Source organism: Alexandromys fortis, unplaced genomic scaffold, assembly GCF_014885135.2.
Source record: "Alexandromys fortis isolate MF-2015 unplaced genomic scaffold, M_Fortis_MF-2015_v1.1 scaffold_106, whole genome shotgun sequence".
In the NCBI taxonomy this organism is placed as follows: domain Eukaryota; kingdom Metazoa; phylum Chordata; class Mammalia; order Rodentia; family Cricetidae; genus Alexandromys; species Alexandromys fortis.
In genome coordinates, this window is record NW_026067980.1 from 2,306,950 (window position 1) to 2,324,821 (window position 17,872).

Consider the following 17,872-nt stretch of genomic DNA (forward strand, 5'->3'; position numbering starts at 1 on the left):
TTAAGAGCACTGACTGCTCTCCCAGAGGACTTAGCTTCAATTCCTAGCACCCACATGGCAGCTCACAGATGTCTCTAATTCCAGTTCCAGAGGATTCAGTGCCTCCTTTTGGCTCTGAGGGCACCAGGCACACAAGTGGTTCGTAGATAAATATGCAAGGAGAACACCCATACACATAAAATGAAAGTCACACATTTTTTACAGTGAGCATAACTTAGTGATTAGCATGGGAAACCCCTTTGTGGCTGATTAGTACATTTAGAGAAAATGAAGTGTAAGGTGGGGTTGAAGCTGATCAGAAAGTTGCAACAGTGAAAAAAACAAAAACAACCCCTACCCCCAAAATCAACCCTATTCTAGATTTTATTTTTAAAAATGGGTGTTATAATCAGGTAAAGCATAGCTTATGAAAATAACTTAAACCCAAAATGTTATATATATATATATATAAGGTATAAGATACAGTTCTACTAATTGGCAACATTTTTTTGAAAGCTCAAAGAGCAAGGCCTCAGTAGTGATGGAAGCAGACAGGCATGTTCCTCCGATTTCCTTTGGAATTCATGACTTTTCTTACCTAAACTGCTCTTCTCAGATTTTACAGTCTTTGTTACAGTGCATCCTTCCGATTGTTCAGGCTCAGAATTTACTCTCTTCATCCATCTTTACTCCTTTCAATGTTTTCACTGTTCCTGTCCTCAACCTAGACACCAGTGCCTCTCATTGGACTCTTCCAGTATCTTCTAAATTGATCTATCTGTTCCTGCTTTTATTTCCAGTCTGTTTCAACACTGTTCAACATAGTTATAGAGTAGCTCCTTGAAAAGATCGCATTATGCCCCTTTTCTGCTCTAATTCTCCAGTGGCTTCCTCAAAGCTAGAGTCTTTCTAACAACCCATAAGTTCTTTTTTGCTTGTAGTTGATGGCTCAGCTTCCTGTTCTTGCTGCAATGCTTCATGCTGCTGTGCTTCCCCACAAGGAATTCCTATCCCCCTGGAATCATAAGCCCAAATAAATGCATTCTTCTATAAGTTACCTTGGTCATGTTATTTTATCACAGCAGCATAAAGTAACTGATATGGAAGTTTCAGCACTAGTTTCTCATCTGTTGCTGTGATAAAACCATAACAAAATGACTTTGGTGGAAGGGTTTATTTGGTGTGCACTTAAAAAACAGTTTGTCATCAGGGCAGGAGTTCAGATAGGAATCTGGAGGCAGGAACTGAAGTGGAGACCATGGAAGACTGCTGCTTACTAACTTTCCCTTATGACTTACTCAGCTTGTTTTCTTATACAACCAGGACCTCTTGCATAGGGGTGGTAACACCCACAGTAATCAATAAAAGCCCCACTGTGCTTATAAGCCAACCTGATGGAGGTTCCTTTTCTTGGAAAGTGTCTTAGTTTGTGTCAAGTTGACAAAATCCAACTAATATAGACTATTGTTTTTAATCTAAATTTCACTTATTCAATTTTACCAATAATGATTTAGGTGAAAACCTGCTAGCTCAGAGAAACAGAGAAAGCACTTTGCTGATTTTCCTCCTTTGCCAATGTCCCCAAAAGAGAACTTTCTCCTACACTATCTCAAACAAAACTCCTCAAACTGAATGTCCCTCCCTTCTACTTCCTGTGCATCTCTGTGTCCTCCTGTCCCACCTCACTCTCTATGTTTTTTTTCTTCTTCCTGTCAACTGTTTGGTTGTTCCACCTCTTAACCTATGGTTGACTTTATTTAATCCTATTTACAATATTAAGTGGAAAGCTCTTGGATTAAAAGTGTGTGCTAGCACTGAGCCATAGTACAACTAGGCAGGTTTTTCCAGTAAATAACACAATCTCGGGGTTTATAGTGTATTAATACCCTGCAGCAATAGATTCTTTCAGTATACATACCATTTTTAAAGAAAAATCTAAAAGTGTCTTTTACATGTCATAAAATTCACTTATGTGAAGTATACAGGGGCTGAGGAGAAGGCTTGATCAGTAAACCACCTGATTGACACAGCATAAGAACTTGAGTTCAGATCCTAACGGCCCACATTAAAATAGAAAGCCAAATGCATTATCATAAACCTATATATAATTCTACACTGGAGGGGATGAAACAGGAGAGATTCTGGGGCTTGCTGACCAGTCATCTAGCCAATTCAGTAAGTTCCATATTAGGTGAGACCAACAGGAAGGGAGGAACCCAGCCCCCCCCCAAAATAGTGGAAGGTGATAGAGTCCCTTGACCTCTGACCCCCACACATGTACATACAGAGACACAAAGTATACAGTTAGAGTATTTTCTTTTATCATTTAGTTATTTGTTATTTATTTTTGAGATAGATTCTTACTGTGTAGCTCTAGCTGTCATGGAATTTACCATGTAGACTATGCGGCCTCAAACTCTGCTCTGATTAAAGGCAAGTGCCACTATGCTTGGCTGAGTTTTTCTTTTTTAAAAAAATATACAGAGAAGTACCAGGATCTTAGCTATCATTACCAGTTATTACAGGATGATATAGCTATCACTATCACAACCCAGTTTTCAAATATTTAGTGTTCCATCAAAAAAAATATTAAGCACAAAAACCACCCTCTGTTAATTATTGACCTCTCTCCCTGGTGTTTGGCCTCCATTAATCTTTCTGTGCCTGTAGAGGTGAAGACAGTTTGCCTGTCTTGCATGTTTAACATAATTGGAAACATACAAAATTTGGCTTTTATGTCTGTCTTCTTTTACTTACTATAGTATTTTTAAGGTACCCAAATGTCTTCTATTGCTGTGAAGAGACACCATGGCCACAGGAACTCTTACAGAGAAAATATTTCATTGAGGCTGGCTTACGGTTTCAGTCCATTATCTTGGCAGGAAATGGTGGCATGCAGGAGGACACGGTGCTCGAGAAGGAGCTGATAGTTCTGCATTTTGATCCTCAGGTAGTAGATGGTGACTGTGTACCACACTGGACATAGTTTGAGTGTATAAGACCTCAAAGCCTGCCTCTACAGTGACACACCTACTACAGCAAAGCCACACTTTCTAATAGTATCACTCCCTATGGGTTGAGCATTCAAACTCAATAGTCTGTGTGGGCCGGGCGGTGGTGGCGCTCGCCTTTAATCCCAGCACTTGGGATTAAAAAAAAAAAAAGTTTTCTTTATAGATACCAATAAGAAGAACACTTTTTGTTGTTTTGCTTCCTTTTTTAGACAGGATCTCACTGTGTAGCCGTGGCTAGCCACGACTGGATGCTCTGTAGATCACACTGGTCCTGAACTCACAGAGAGATCCACCTGCCTCTGCCTCCCAAATTAGGATTAAATATGTACACTATCACATTCAACAGATAAACACATTTTCTAAGTCAGTATATCTTTTCTTAAGAAATAAAGAGGACTCTAATTCACAAGCATAGCAATGTAAAAATGTACTAATTAAAGGACTGAAAAGGCTGGGCTGCTTGGTAATCATTATCAAGAAAAAGCAGTATTTAAGTGCCTTCAAGTGAACTGGATAGTTCTAAAAGATAGCCAATAAATATATTTAAAATTCTGAATTTTTACACGTCTGGAAAAAGAAATTAAAACTATATTGATTCCATCTTACACCAAAAAGAATGGCTTACCAAGCAAATAATAAAAACTGACACTGGCAACAACTAGCATGAGCGTCCCCTTTAAGCTCATGGGAAGGTAAAATGTATGTATATAGCCCCCTGTGAAAATCAGTATGGTAGTTCCTTATAAAAACAAAACCTACAACTATCATGATCCAGCTTTATCACTCCTGTGTATATTTTCCAAAGACCCTAAGTTAAAAGTACATAAAATGCATGTGTGAAAATGTTATTAATAAAACTCTTAATTTGCATGTCATTTTTTAACTTAATAAAGTTAATACAGAGTACCCAACTTGTATGTCCCTGTCTATTTTTATATTTTAAACAGCAAATAAATTCTAATAATAGTGGTTTTAAATTACATCAATTCTTTAGACATTCTAAGAAATTATTAAAAGTTGAGTATCTTTTATATGATGCCTGTCATCATAAGTGTTTTAAATTTCAGATTCTAGAATATTTGCATAGACTTTGCCAGTGAGCATCCCTAATGAACAATTCAAATTAGAGATGCTCAGTGTGTAGAACTAAGTACATTACTATATTTACTTTTGCCAAAATGGTCTCATCATCTTGTTACTTTGAGATAACAACCAGTTTAATTACTTCAAGAAGGAACACTATTTATTTATAAAAGATCTTCTTTAAATAAACTCCTCTGGGGTGAGAGAGAAACAGAGCTGACATCTGAGTGATCGCTGCACCAAACACAGTGCAGTACGATTGTTTCACCATTCCAACAACATCTGAAATACTGCCATTTTAGAGGCCAGGGAATGGAGAACCAAAGAAACTGTATTACTTAATTTACGCTAATTTACTGGCTATCAAAAAAGAAAACTTTATGTGAAAGGCTTTCCCCCCACAAATAGACTTCCTCATCTTCTGTCATTTCCTCTCAAACACTTTATGTATGTTCTAAAGCCTCAAATACAGAAAGAAGATATAGAGAACTACTTACAGAAAGCCTTTAGAGCTACAACCCAATGAATCAGCTAACAAAAAGTAACGCCAAGATAGGATAGATAATCGAGTATTTTCTCTGAATTTGTCAAATGCAAATAGAGTACACATTTTTGTTTACTAACTCTTAAATCTTAAATTAATCTATTTTTATTATTTCATGTATTGCCACAAGGCTGTGGCTTACTGGGTAAAGTTTCGGCATCTGTCTTCTTCAGAAGCTACATAGCGCCTCCTTGATTCCATCTACTTTCTCTATATGTATCTCTTCCAGCTTAGGTATATTCTGCCCTGCTATAAGTCAAAGCAGCTTTATTCATCAACCAATAAAAGCAACACATATACATCCCACATCATCTCCCTTTTTCTGTCTAGTTAAAAAGAAACTTTAATATAGTAAAATTACATATAACAAAACAAGTATCATGCAAGAATTATAGTTACAATATTTCTTTATGAGTCTAAAGTTTTATACCTAATTTATCTTTTATAATAACTAAGGAAAACCATAACTGTCTTCAACTCTTTAAAGACACCAGAAAAATATAATACTACCTAAGTAAACTGAAAGTCCACTATAAGAAGCTTTCAAAGCTCTAGAATTGAAAGAGACATCTCACTTCCTAGACAGTCACCTAAAGTTCTTTTGTAATGTGGGGGTTTCCATCTTCAGCCTACAAGCCCATAGTATCTGCCAGACTTTTCCATGAAATTTAAAAGGCTGTTTTGCCAATATTGGCAGTTTGTCAGTCACTTTTGCCTAAATCCTGCAGAATGTCTGGCAGACTCTTTGAAGAAGCAGGAACCCAGCCGGGTGGTGGTGGTGCACGCCTTTAATCCCAGCACTCGGGAGGCAGAGGCAGGCGGATCTCTGTGAGTTCGAGACCAGCCTGGTCTAAAAGAGCTAGTTCTAGGACAGGCTCCAAAACCACAGAGAAACCCTGTCTCGGGGGGGGGAGAAGAAGAAGAAGAAGCAGGAACCCTGAAGGACTGTCTCATCTTTAGGCAAGTTAAGCAGTCATTTTGTTGGTCCTGCATGTACAGTTTATACTGTATGCCATCAAGTAGTCCAGGCAAGAGCATTTCCCCCCCAAAAGGCTAGCCTTGTCACATTGAAGGCAAATTCCATAACAAGTATTTTTAATGCTATCAACCTCTAAGAAGTATCTGATTCTCCCAGAAGCAGGCATGACTCATTGCTGAGAAAAGTATAAATTCATAAAACATTTTAAATGCCATATTCCATAGGTCTTTGAACGATTTGAAGAATATCTATCCATCTGAAATATATCTTGTACTGTATTCCCATTCCTAACATATCACTTAGATTTGCTGTCTAGCAGTTATCACAGTAACCAGGTTTCATTTATTTCCTTGTGTTTGTCTTTTGTCTCTTAAGGGTACTGTACAATGACAATGGCTATTTGTACAACGAATGACAGGCACAAAGAGTGAGTCAAAGATGGAGAAAGGGAGCAAGGAAAAGTGAACACATTTCCAACCTATATCTCAGTTTTGTAATAACAAACCTAAAGAAGACTTCATAAGACGTCAAGCCTTCGACTACTGTGAGTCACAGACCTCTACCTTAGCACCTTCCTCCAAGAGTCTAAAATAACCACTCAACAACAGAGCAACTTCAATGAATGAATAAGATCATATAAAAGGCAAAAAAAGAAAAAAAACCTTTCTAACTTCAGATCATTTCTCACAGTATTTCCAAGAGCTATAGTTCTAGAGTTCAAACTGAGAAAGGCATTTACAGTACACTACACAGAAACACAATAGAAGTTAGCAAAAGAAAGCCCTCCTCTCCGGCCTATATTCTGTACCCCAGACCCTTCCTACAATATAAAGTAATATGGTATGGCTGTCAAAGAGTAAAAGGTAAAAATCTGAGCCCTCATTTATTAGGTGAGACAAAAGACAAAGGAATCAAAAATAATATAGCAGGTTTAGCAGGTGAGATGGCTCAGTGGGTCAATGGGTTTGTAAAGCATTTGCTGTACATGACAATGGTTAGATAGGTCCCTTCAACTCACTAGGGAAGGGGAGAATTAGCTCCCAAATGTTCTCAACCTCCAGATGCACACTCTCGCATGTGTCATACAAGTCATAATACACAATAGTAATTAGTAATCTTTTGTTTGGTTTGGTTTTTTTTTTTTTTGGTGGTGGTGGTTTTTGAGGGGTTTTGTTTTTTTGGGTTTTTTTGTTTTGTTTTGTTTTTCGAGACAGGGTTTCTCTGTGGAACAGCCCTAGCTGTCCTGGAACTAGGTCTTGTAGACCAGGCTAACCTTGAACTCACAAGAGATCCAACTGTCTCCGCCTCTCGAATGCTATGATTAAAGGAGTGCACCACCACCACCTGGCAATCGCAATAATTTTTAAAAATACTATTGCAAATCTTTGTTTGTTTTGGAGAAGGTCTGACTGTAGTTTTTGCTATGGAAATAATCTGATCTACGGTAAATAAAGTACTACAAGCTTACTTTTAATTTATTTGGCTGTGGGTCACTCTTAACAGATCTAGAGAAAAGGGGAAGGGAAAAGGGCACAGAAACTCCAACTGCTAGCATTCTACTAACTCTGTCTCTACTTAGAGAAGAAAAATCTATAATCCAAAATGGATTAGCAAAGTAAAGTAGACTATGGAATAGTATTCACCCTTAAAAAAGAAAGAAATTTTGACACATGAATGTGTGTTAAACATCAGATCTATAGGACAGATAAAACTGTGAGGGCTAATGAAATAAGTCAGTCACAAATATAATATATATAATAAATAAGTAACCTATGACTTTGCAAATGCTTACATGTGTATCTAGATCAGGCAGTTTCAGAGAGGCAGACGACAAAAGTGGTTGACCTGAGCTAGGGCAGGATGAGCTTACTATTTAATGGGTATGTACGGCTTTCCAGTGTTACAAAACAAAGAGTTACAGCAATGATGGCTACAAAACAATGTGGATGGATTTAATTTCACTAAACTATACTTTTAAAGAGATCAGGATAAATTGTATTTCATAATAAAAAAGCGAGAGAAAGGTTGGCATCACCAATTTTTTATTTTATTTTATTTCATTAATTAATTAAGTTTTGGGTTTTTCAGGACAAGAGTTTTGCTGTGTAGCTTTGGAGCCTATCCTGGAACTTGCTCTGTAGACCAAACTGGCCTTGAACTCACAGAGATCTGTGACATGGAGCAGGGGCCCTTTGTTCAATAATCACACAGAAACTGTATTCATTTAAACATTGCCTGGCCCATTAGCTCTAACTTCTTATTGGCTAACTCTTATATCTTGATTTAACCTATTTCTATTAAATCTGTGTATTGCCACATGACTGTGCTTACCAGCAAGATTCTAACCAGCAGGAGCTCCATGGTGTCTACCTGTCTGCCCTTCTTCCCAGCATTCAGTTCTGTCTTCTCCATGCCTGCCTAAGTTCTGCCCTATCAAAAGGCCAAGGCAGTTTTTTTATTCAACCAATGAAAGCAACACATAAACAGAAGGACCTCCTACACCAGAGATCCACCTGCCTCTACCTCCTGAATGTTGAGATTGAAGGTGTGTGCCAACATCATTTGGCAATCACCAACTTTTTAAACTAGTTAATAAACAGATTCATATCATAAATCATGATGAGCACCACAAATAAATGTGACTGGCAATTAAATACATCTAGATTTTAGTGTACTTAGTCATAAAGTAAAAAAATAAAAGACAAGAGAACTCAACCCTGGCAGTAAGTTGTAGAGTAGTGAAGAGCTAGCAATGACAGAGTGGGGGGCATTAAATAAGAACTGCCACACAGGGCCGAGCAGTGGTGGTGCACACCTTTAATCCCAGCACTCAGGAGGAGAGGCAGGTGGATCTCTACAAGTTCACAGCCAGCCTGGTTATCTATAAGAGCTAGTTCCTGGACAGGCTCCAAAGCTACAGAGAAACCTTGTCTTGAAAAACAAAAACAAAAAACAAACAAACAAACAAACAAACAAAAAACCTGCCACACAACCCTGTAGCATCCCAGACTTGTGACAAATGGTCCCTAACCACGCTCTAAAGAGAGGATGGTTTGATATCTAAAGTAACATGTAATCTGGGACATCACTGGACCTAAACACAGATTTACTCAACTACAGGAGATAAGCACTAATCACACTGAGATCATAACCACAGTGAAGACCTGTTTCCAGTTAGCTGCCAGTTCTAGAGGCTTGTCTCAGCTTGTGGTCAAGACACAGACATACAGAAGGGACTGGACTAAACGAAGATGAGTCCTTGGCTTTCTTATGCTTTTAGGCATTATCTAAGATACTACCCTATAGGTAGTATTTGGTGTCACAGTCCACTCAGCTTAATCTATCCTATAACTAAGCTTTTCCTACATATGAAATTAAATATTTTCTATATGAGACTGTATTAGGGTTTTATTGTTGTGATGAGACACCATGACCATGGCAACTTTTATAAAGGATAACATTTATTTGGGGCTGGCTTACTGTTCAAAAGTTTAGTCTATTATTGTCACACCAGGAAACAAGGTGGTATGCAGGCAGACACAGTGCTGGAGAGGTATCTGAGAGTTCTCCACCTGGATCCACAGGCAATAGGAAGAGAAAGTGAACCACTAGGCCTGGCTTAAGCTCAATGACACACTTCCTCCAACAAGGACAAACCTCCACCACCACTCCCTATGAGTCTATGGGCGCCATTTTCATTTAGACCACCATAGCTACATAATAAATTTTAGTATTCAGCATCGCACCCACCCTTCAGACTGTGTCATTCTGACACATCAGCAGTGTAGCAGGAGCGAAAGCACAGGCTCCCATAGCACTGGTGGAAACAGGCTTTGTAAGAGCTAGGTTACAGACAGCTTTTCCTCGCTACTCCTTCAACATTTCATTTTCTGACAAGTTCCTAAAACTACTTATCTCCTTTAGATCAAAGCACCTGAAGCTGTTTTCTGGCTATGTGTAAACTTAATATTGCGGAGACGAATTTTTGCCAACTTGACACAAACCTAGGCATACCTGGGAACAGGAAATATTAACTGAGAAATTATCTTCATCAGACTGGCCTGTGTCTACAAGGTGTTTTCTTAACTGCCAGTTGACACAAGAAGGTCCACCACGAGCAATGCTATCCCCAGGCAGATGTGTAAGAAAGATAACTCAAAGGCCAGAGGAGGCAAACAATCCACGTTCCTACAGGGTTTGCCTTATAGTCGGACTTTCCTTTGGGCTGTCAGCTCACTGGCAAATAATTACATGGAGACTTATTAATTATGAAGGTTCAGCCTATAGCTTGGGCTTGTTCCCAATAATTCATCTAACTTGAATTAACCCATTTCTATTAATCTATGTCCTGCCATGGCTATTACCTCTTCTCCTGCACATCCTGCTTCTTCCAAGTCACACTGGCATCCCTGGCATGCCTAAATTATCTCTTCTCTCTGCTTGGAAGTCCTGCCCATCTCTTCTGCCTAGCTACTGGCCATTAGCTTTTTATTACAATAATCACAGTAACACTGTATTATCTTCACAGTGTACAAATATCCCACAATATATCCCACTTTTTGTCTAAATAAAAAGGGAAAGTTTTAACTCTAACACTGTAAAACTATATACATATATATTAAACAATTATCAACAAGAAATACATTCATAATGTTTAGTACTTTAATATTGGCAAATTCAAAGAAAATATTGCATTATCTATCCTATCTTGATGAGTTCCAACCTTTGTACCTGAACCATTTTATATCATAACTTGTAAAACCATCCTAAAAATATCTTTCTAGACCTAAAAACATCTTTTTAGATAAACAACTTAAGCTTTTATGTTTCTCAGCATTATAAACTTTACATCTCTTATATAAGTTTTTTTTCTGAATTTAGTACCAAGGAAAATGTTAACTATAACTATCTAGTCTTTAACCCTACCAACAAGCTAGGAAGAATATAATATTACCTGAGTAAGCAGATAGTATAGAACAAACAACTTCTAAAACTACAGGAAGAACGAAAACAGCTGGTTTCCTGGACAGTCACCCAAAGTTCCTCTGCAACACTGGGCATCTTCCTTTGGCCTACAATCCTAGAATATCTGACAGACTTTTTTGTGAAGCAGGAACTTTTGAAGACCTGTCCTACCTTCTCTTGGCAAAGCTCAGCAGTCTCTTTCTCTTGTGTCTTGCTTGTCCAATTTGGACAGTACAGTGTCAGCAGTCAAGGCAAGGGCAGTTTCTTTCCCAGTGGCTAACACTGCCACTGACACAATAAAAGCAAATGCCATATGGAAGTTCGTTCGTGCCCATCATCCTTTTTTTTTTTAAAGTAAATTAGCGCTGCGAGGAGCAGACAGGTCTTACTGTCATGAAAAGCCTTAGGTTATTAAAACATCTCGAATGCTATATTCTATAGATATCTGATATATTTGAAAACCATCTGTCTATCTAAAATATATGTGCTTGGCCTTGAAAACATACCTAACATGGTCAAAATCCGATTGTTAGATGACTACTAACCTGTATTTGTTAATTATCCTAAATAGTTTGTAATAATAACTTTCAAAGACTAGAAATGTACATTATAGTTTTAAATGAGCTGCATAGGTACAATACCTTAAATAAAAGTAGAAATGTGTGTGTGTGTGTCTACGTAACAAAAATTACCTTAAATTTGTATCAATATGCAAAAAATATCTTAAACAAAAGTAGGAACACATATTAAGTAATAAAAATAACCTTAAATTTGTATCAATATATAAAACGTCATACCAATATAAAATATTTAAGATTAATAGGTGGTTCTTAGTTTACTGCCTTTAGTTCCTACCTTCGTCACCCTTGATGATAGAGTATAACCTGTTAGCCAGATAAACCATTCCCTCCCAATTTGCTTTTGGTCATATGTTTTATGACAGCAACAAAAAGCAAACTAAGACAACGGTTCATCAAAATCAGTATTTGTATAGTTTTCATGCTATTAAAACATACATATACAACACAAAAAAAAATAAAAAAAACTTTCAACAAATCTTTACTGAATAGTACAATAGGCCAGACCATCCTCTAGTCTGAAGACCAGGAAAAAACACAGACAAAACTTTGTCCTATAAAAACATATAGTCTAGAGTTGGAGAGTGGTGGTGTACGCCTTTAATCCCAGCACTCAGGAGGTAGAGGCAGACACAGGCTTACACATAGAAACCCTGCCTCAAAAAAGAGAGAGAGAAAGAGAGACAGACAGGAGAAAAATATAGTCTAGCAAGGGAAAAAATAGTACACAAAATAAATAAGTAATATGAAATATTGGAAAAGGGTGAAATTTTAGTTGTACTAAGATCATTTCCGTGGGGCGGGGGGACCCAAGGCAGCAAGAAAGCTAATCACATTCACCTCTACATAAAGAACATTCCAGCAGAAGGCAAAACATGTGTAAAGACCCTAATGAAGGAGACCCCTACACAGACTGGATATAGCAGATGTCATCTGTGGTGACATTAGTTAATGGGGAAGCAGATTCTGAATAGAGGAGCAACATGATGCAACTCACCTATTACCGGAGTCCTGCTGTATCAGCAACAGATGGTACAGGACAAGGGCAGAAGACAGGAAACAGACAAATGAGCTTGAATAACGACTGAAACCAAAGTGGTAACAAATGAGGATGCTCAGCAAATTCTGATCCTTAGAAATCCAAGAGCTGGTCCCAGAATCTGGAATTCAAACAAGAGAAATTTCTATATAAGGCTAGAGATGGCTGAATAGGTAAGAATACTTGCTACCCAACCTAGCAACCTGAGTTCAATCCTGGAACTCACATGGAAAGACAAAGCCAGCTCCCAAAAGTTATCCTCTGACTTCCACGTGGGTACCATGACACATACATACATACATACATACATACATACATACACACATACATACATGTGTGTGCGCGCGCAAAAAACATACACAATAAATAAATAAGAAACTGGGGAGATGGCTCAGTGGTTAAAAGCATTTACTTTTATGTAAATGTATGTATGCAGAGGACCCAAGTTTGGTCCCAACACACATACCTTGAATTCTAAAGAGGCAAAGGCAAGCTGATCTCTATGTGTTTAAAGCCAGCTTGTTCTACATAGCAAGTTAGCAATTCCAGGCAAACTGGGGGAAAGGGAGGAGTCATAGCTTGCCTGTTGCTGTGAAAAAATACTAACCAAAATCAACTTGAGGAAGGAAGGAATTTAGTTCAGCTTACAACTTTCAGGTAACACCCCATTACTGAGGAAGTCAGACCAGAGCCTGGAGGTGGGAAGTGAAGTAAAGGCCATGGAAGAATGCTGTTTACTGTTTTCTTCCCTATGCCTTGCTCACCTTGATATTTTTTTTTATTTTACTTGCCTGCACACACATACAAATAAATAAATAGCCAAGTATGGTGGTACGAGGAGAGGCAAGTGGGTTTCTGAGTTCAAGGCCAGCCTGGACTACAAAGCGAGTTCCATGTCAGCCAGGGCTGCTACATAGAGAAACCATGTCTCGAAAAAACTAAATAAATAAATAAATATGGCTTAAAAATTTAAAAAAAAGCATTAAGTTTTTAATTAAAGAAAAATTAAATTTCTAGCAAAATATTAACACTATAAACTCTACCTGAGGAATCAAATTGCCAAGATAATGTTTAATTTTAAATAAGTACCTTGAAAGTATAAACAGAAAAAGAGTATACTGTTAATAAAGGGTACGTCGTCTCTTCTAAAACTTGGTACTCTGCCAGCATTCTCCAGTAACATATAGGAATTAAATTTTTTGGCCCTTTTTCTTCCATTCTACTGCAGTCAAATTCATTTTAAAAATTAATAAAAATATTTTATTATTCCAGAAGAGAAAAATGCTTCAAAATACCCAGAACATGAATCAAAACAACAACTGACTAATATGTAAGCACTCCACATAACTCTCCTCAGCAGTCAGAGAGAAATAGGGAACTTCATAGAGAACAGAGATTTTGCTGGCCCATTTATCACACAGTGTAATTCCTGCTGCACTGTTTATGTTCACAGCCCCATGCTAACAGTTACCCACATTCCTGATGTCAGGTAGCTGGCTCACCACAGTCCCAGGAAGTCACTGTGGAACCACCCACCCACAGTTCTCAGTCTAACTGCCCCAAAATGGCTCTGAATGCTGCTACTTTCAAGGAGGGAGAACTGGTAGGGACCTCACAAAAATTAACAATTACAAACGCTCAAGGCTTAGTAAGTTATTTTAAAAGAAAATGTCAAAATACTTCCTTATTAAAACTCACTTGCTCCATCAGAACCCGAAATATTTTGCCTGGTACAGTTGTGTATACCTATAAGCCTAGTACTTTAGAAGGAGCTGGCAGGAAGAGCAGAAGTTCCTAAGTCATCCCTGGATGCACAGCAAGTCTGAAGTCCAATCTTGTCTCAAAGCAATATAAAAATCTTTAAATATTTAAGCCTACTAGTAATTTCTATACTAACAATATAAAATCTGAGTATCCTCAGACCTATTAACTCTGTAGGTTGTACTCTGACAATAACTGTTTCTCAAAACAACATCCTACAAAGATGGTAGCCCATACCTTGGTCAACATCTTCCAGAGTAGATGCTGTCCCCTTCTGACATCACTTCAATCATAAGTTCTCTTGTGTCACATCCTCTCCTAGGACTGTAAACTTCTCAAGGGAAAGAACTTACTCAACTCTGCACTCTTTAAACCTCCTAGACCAATGCTTCCCAACATAGCTCCTTAGCAAGTGTTGTGTGAATTTCTGTATGAGATTAAGGTACTCAGCTCACTAACGTCTAGTCCTAGAGAGCCCAGTGCAGCTAGCATAAAAACTGGAGAAGTCAGTGAAGAAGAGGCCCCTGTAAATCCCTTAGGTAGTATCCAGAAGCAATTTAATTGGCTCTCAGTTCTCTTAAAACACTACCACGTTAAAAGAAGCCTCCAAAATATTGGGATTTTTTCCCTCCACTTGTTGTGGAAACATTGTATTGTACAACTTGTCAGGTTGCCCTGTTGTCTATAGTCTTTCACAGTACAAAGAACTAGACTAACACTAGCAGTTACTATTGGTGGTCAACCTCAACTGTCAACTTGAGTCCTCAATCAACTGAAAACAACAAGCTTTTGACCATGCCCATGAGGGGTTATCTTGGTTAGACTAACTGGGGTGGAGAACCTACTCCCTGAGCTTAACAACTTTCCCTAGGATTGATGTGGGAGTCCCCTCTGTGTGCTGTGATTACCATTAATGAATAAAGAAACTGGAACTTTGCTGGTAAGCCATGACCTCGTGGTGACATAGATTAATAGACATGGGTTAAATTAAGATGTAAGAGTTATTAGTCAATAAGAAGCCAGAGCTAATGGGCCAAGTAGTGATTTAATTAATACAGTTTCTGTGTGATTTTTTCGGATCTGGGCAGATGGGAGTGACCAAGCGGCTCCCCCGCAACAAATTGGTGCCCACATGGCCTACTAAATCCACATAAAACCTGAGAGGGCTTGAAAAGGAATTTTAGACAAAAAAAAAAAAATTACAGAGTTTAACACAGCATCTTGCTGTTTGCTGGTGGCTTGCAGCAGTTCCTTTAAGAGAGATTTTCCTGATTCAGCTGTAGCAGGAAAAAAGCCATGGCCGTTTTAAAATACCAGCTTTCTGGGCTATGCTGCCAGCAAGCCATCTGGGAGGCGGAGCACTTGAGTGGGGATTTGTGAGCAGACTGTTGCAGCTTGGTTAATGGCAGCATGGACTGGCTGTGTGCCTAGAGATGGAGCACTGTGCATGTCTCTCAGAGGCGGTGAGCAGCTCCACCATGCCAAACTGTGTAGAGCAAGCAAACAGTACCTTATTTGACCTAGTAATGTTGCAGCTCAGATTCTTAAGCATTTAAGAAGTGCTTCTGGTCAGAAAATAATTACAGATATGCAATAAAGACAAATCCGGATTTTTAAAAAAAAACTAAAAATGGGTCAAACTATTGGATAAATGTACGTAGGCTTGGGAGGGAGAAGAAAAAGAGTATAGAGAGTTGGAAAAGAAGTAAATCGTTTAAAAAAAGTCTTTAAAGAGAGTACAGACAGTCATAGATTAAAAGAAGTAAACAAAGAATAAGGCACATAAAAATGGAAAGTTGAAGCCGGGCAGTATGGCGCACACCTTTAATCCCAGCACTCGGGAGACAGAGGCAGGTGGATCTCGGTGAGTTCTAGGCCACCCTGGTCTACAAGAGCTAGTTCCAGGACAGGCTCCAAAGCCACAAAGAAACCCTGTCTCGAAAAACAAAAAAAAAAAAAAAAAAAAAAAAAAAAAAGGAAAGTTGACAGAGAATCTGGATTATGTATGTTATTGTGTTATCTTTGAATTTTTTGACTATGAATGAGTTAAGAGAGACATTTCATTGTATGGACTGCTAAGTTAAACCAACATAAGGGTATCTTGATTTCAAAATTTGAGTCTAAGGAAATGTTGTTTTGAAAAAAAGGTTCTTTTGTTTTCACAGAAGATTAGAAGTCTGTGTGTTTCCAGACTAATGTGGTTTTTGGAGCAAGGCCCCCTGAAAGGTCGCCATGAACACCCCAAAAATAATCACAAAGAAAATTACTTTGCCCAATAAACAGCAGGAAGTAGTTTGGAGAAAAACTACACCCATATTCCCAAATACTGTTTATAAATGTTTGTTTACATATAAAGGGGGATTTGCTATATAGATTTGCATTGATATGGATCTTGGTTTACTGATACAAATTTAAGGTCAATTTTGTTATATGTATATGTATTTCTGATCTTGATTAAGGTATTATGTTTGTGGAGGTCATTTAAAAGTGTAATGTATAATTAAGAAATATGAGTTAATGGATAATCATCTATAATGGTCAAGCTTGGAGTCATGTTAGTTGGATTTTCTGAATGTATGGAGAAATATTTCAGTTAGATAGGTATTCTTCAAATCTTTCCGAGACCTTCAGAATATGGAATTTAAATATTTTAAGAAATTAGGACTTTTCATGACAGTGAGACATATCTGCCCCTGGCAGCACCAATCAACTTCAAGAGGATGATGGGCATTGAAAAGACTCCTTATGGAGTTGGTTAGCCATTTGGGCAAGAAACTGCTCTTGCCTGGACTGCTTCATGGTATGCTGCAAAATCTGGACATGCAGAACCCACAGAGAAATGACTGCTAAATTTGTCTAAAGGTGAAATGATCCTTCGGGGTTCCTGCTTCATGAAAGAGTCTGCTAAACATTCTTTAGGATACAGAAGAAAGTGGGGGAACTGTCTTTGAAATTTCCTGTTTCATGGAAAAGTCTGCTGGATACTATGGGCCTGTAGGCTAAAGATGGATGCCCCAATGGTATAGAAGAACTTTGGGTGCCTGTCCAGGCAGCGAGATGTCTCTGTCAATTCTAGAGTTTTGGAAGTTGCTTACAATGCACTTCCTGTTAACTTAAGTAATATTATATCCTTCTGGAGTCTTTGATGGGAGTTGAAGAATTTATAGTTATAGTTTTCCTTAGGATAAAAGATAAAGTAGACATAAATATTGTAATTGTAATTCTTGCTTGATACCTGTTTTGTTATATGTAATTTTACTATGTTAAAGTTAAAACCTTCTTTTATTATTTAAACAGAAAAGGTGAGGTGATGTGGGAGTCCCCTCTGTGTGCTGTGATTACCATTAATGAATAAAGAAACTGCCTTGGCCTGTTGATAGGGGAGAACTTAGGTAGGCGGAGAGAACTGGACTCAATGCTGGGACAAAGAAGGGTGGAGTCAGAGAGATGAGATGTTATGGAGCTGCTGCCAGAGTCAGACATGCCAGAACTTTGCTGGTAGGCCACAACCTCGTGGTGACATACAGATTAATAGACATGGGTTAAATTAAGATGTAAGAGTTAGCCGATAAGAAGCTAGAGCTAATGGTCCAAGCAGTGATTTAATTAATACAGTTTCTGTGTGATTATTTTGGTTCTGGGCGGACAGGAATGACCAGCGGCTTCCCTGCAACATAGGGTTGTGAACTGTGTAAACGGAGGGAGCTGTTTACCAACAGTGGGTGAATAGGACCAGTTCTCCCAACCTCCCACGACCATGACCTTCCCACCAAGACAGACCATACCTATAAACCATGATTCAAAACCACTTTCCCCCATAGGCTGTTTTTATCAGAGTATTTGGTGACAACAGGAATAGTAACTAGTATACTGTTCAGATCCACATTTATTTTGCTCAGAACGCTTTTAGAATTTCTGTAACTCAAGTTT

At 38.2% G+C, this 17,872-nt stretch overlaps 1 protein-coding gene across 4 annotated transcripts in view; it reads right to left on the reverse strand.

The window, feature by feature from the left end:
* Positions 1-17,872, reverse strand: part of Sfmbt1 (Scm like with four mbt domains 1) — a 102,203-nt gene that overhangs the window by 55,476 nt on the left and 28,855 nt on the right. For 3 of the 4 annotated variants that reach the window (XM_050158148.1, XM_050158147.1, XM_050158146.1), the window contains exon 2: positions 12,140-12,302. The exons of the other annotated variant lie outside the window; for it this stretch is intronic. The gene's annotated coding sequence lies outside the window, so the exon portion shown is untranslated. The remainder of the gene's footprint in view (positions 1-12,139; positions 12,303-17,872) is intronic. 4 annotated transcript variants of the gene reach the window in all.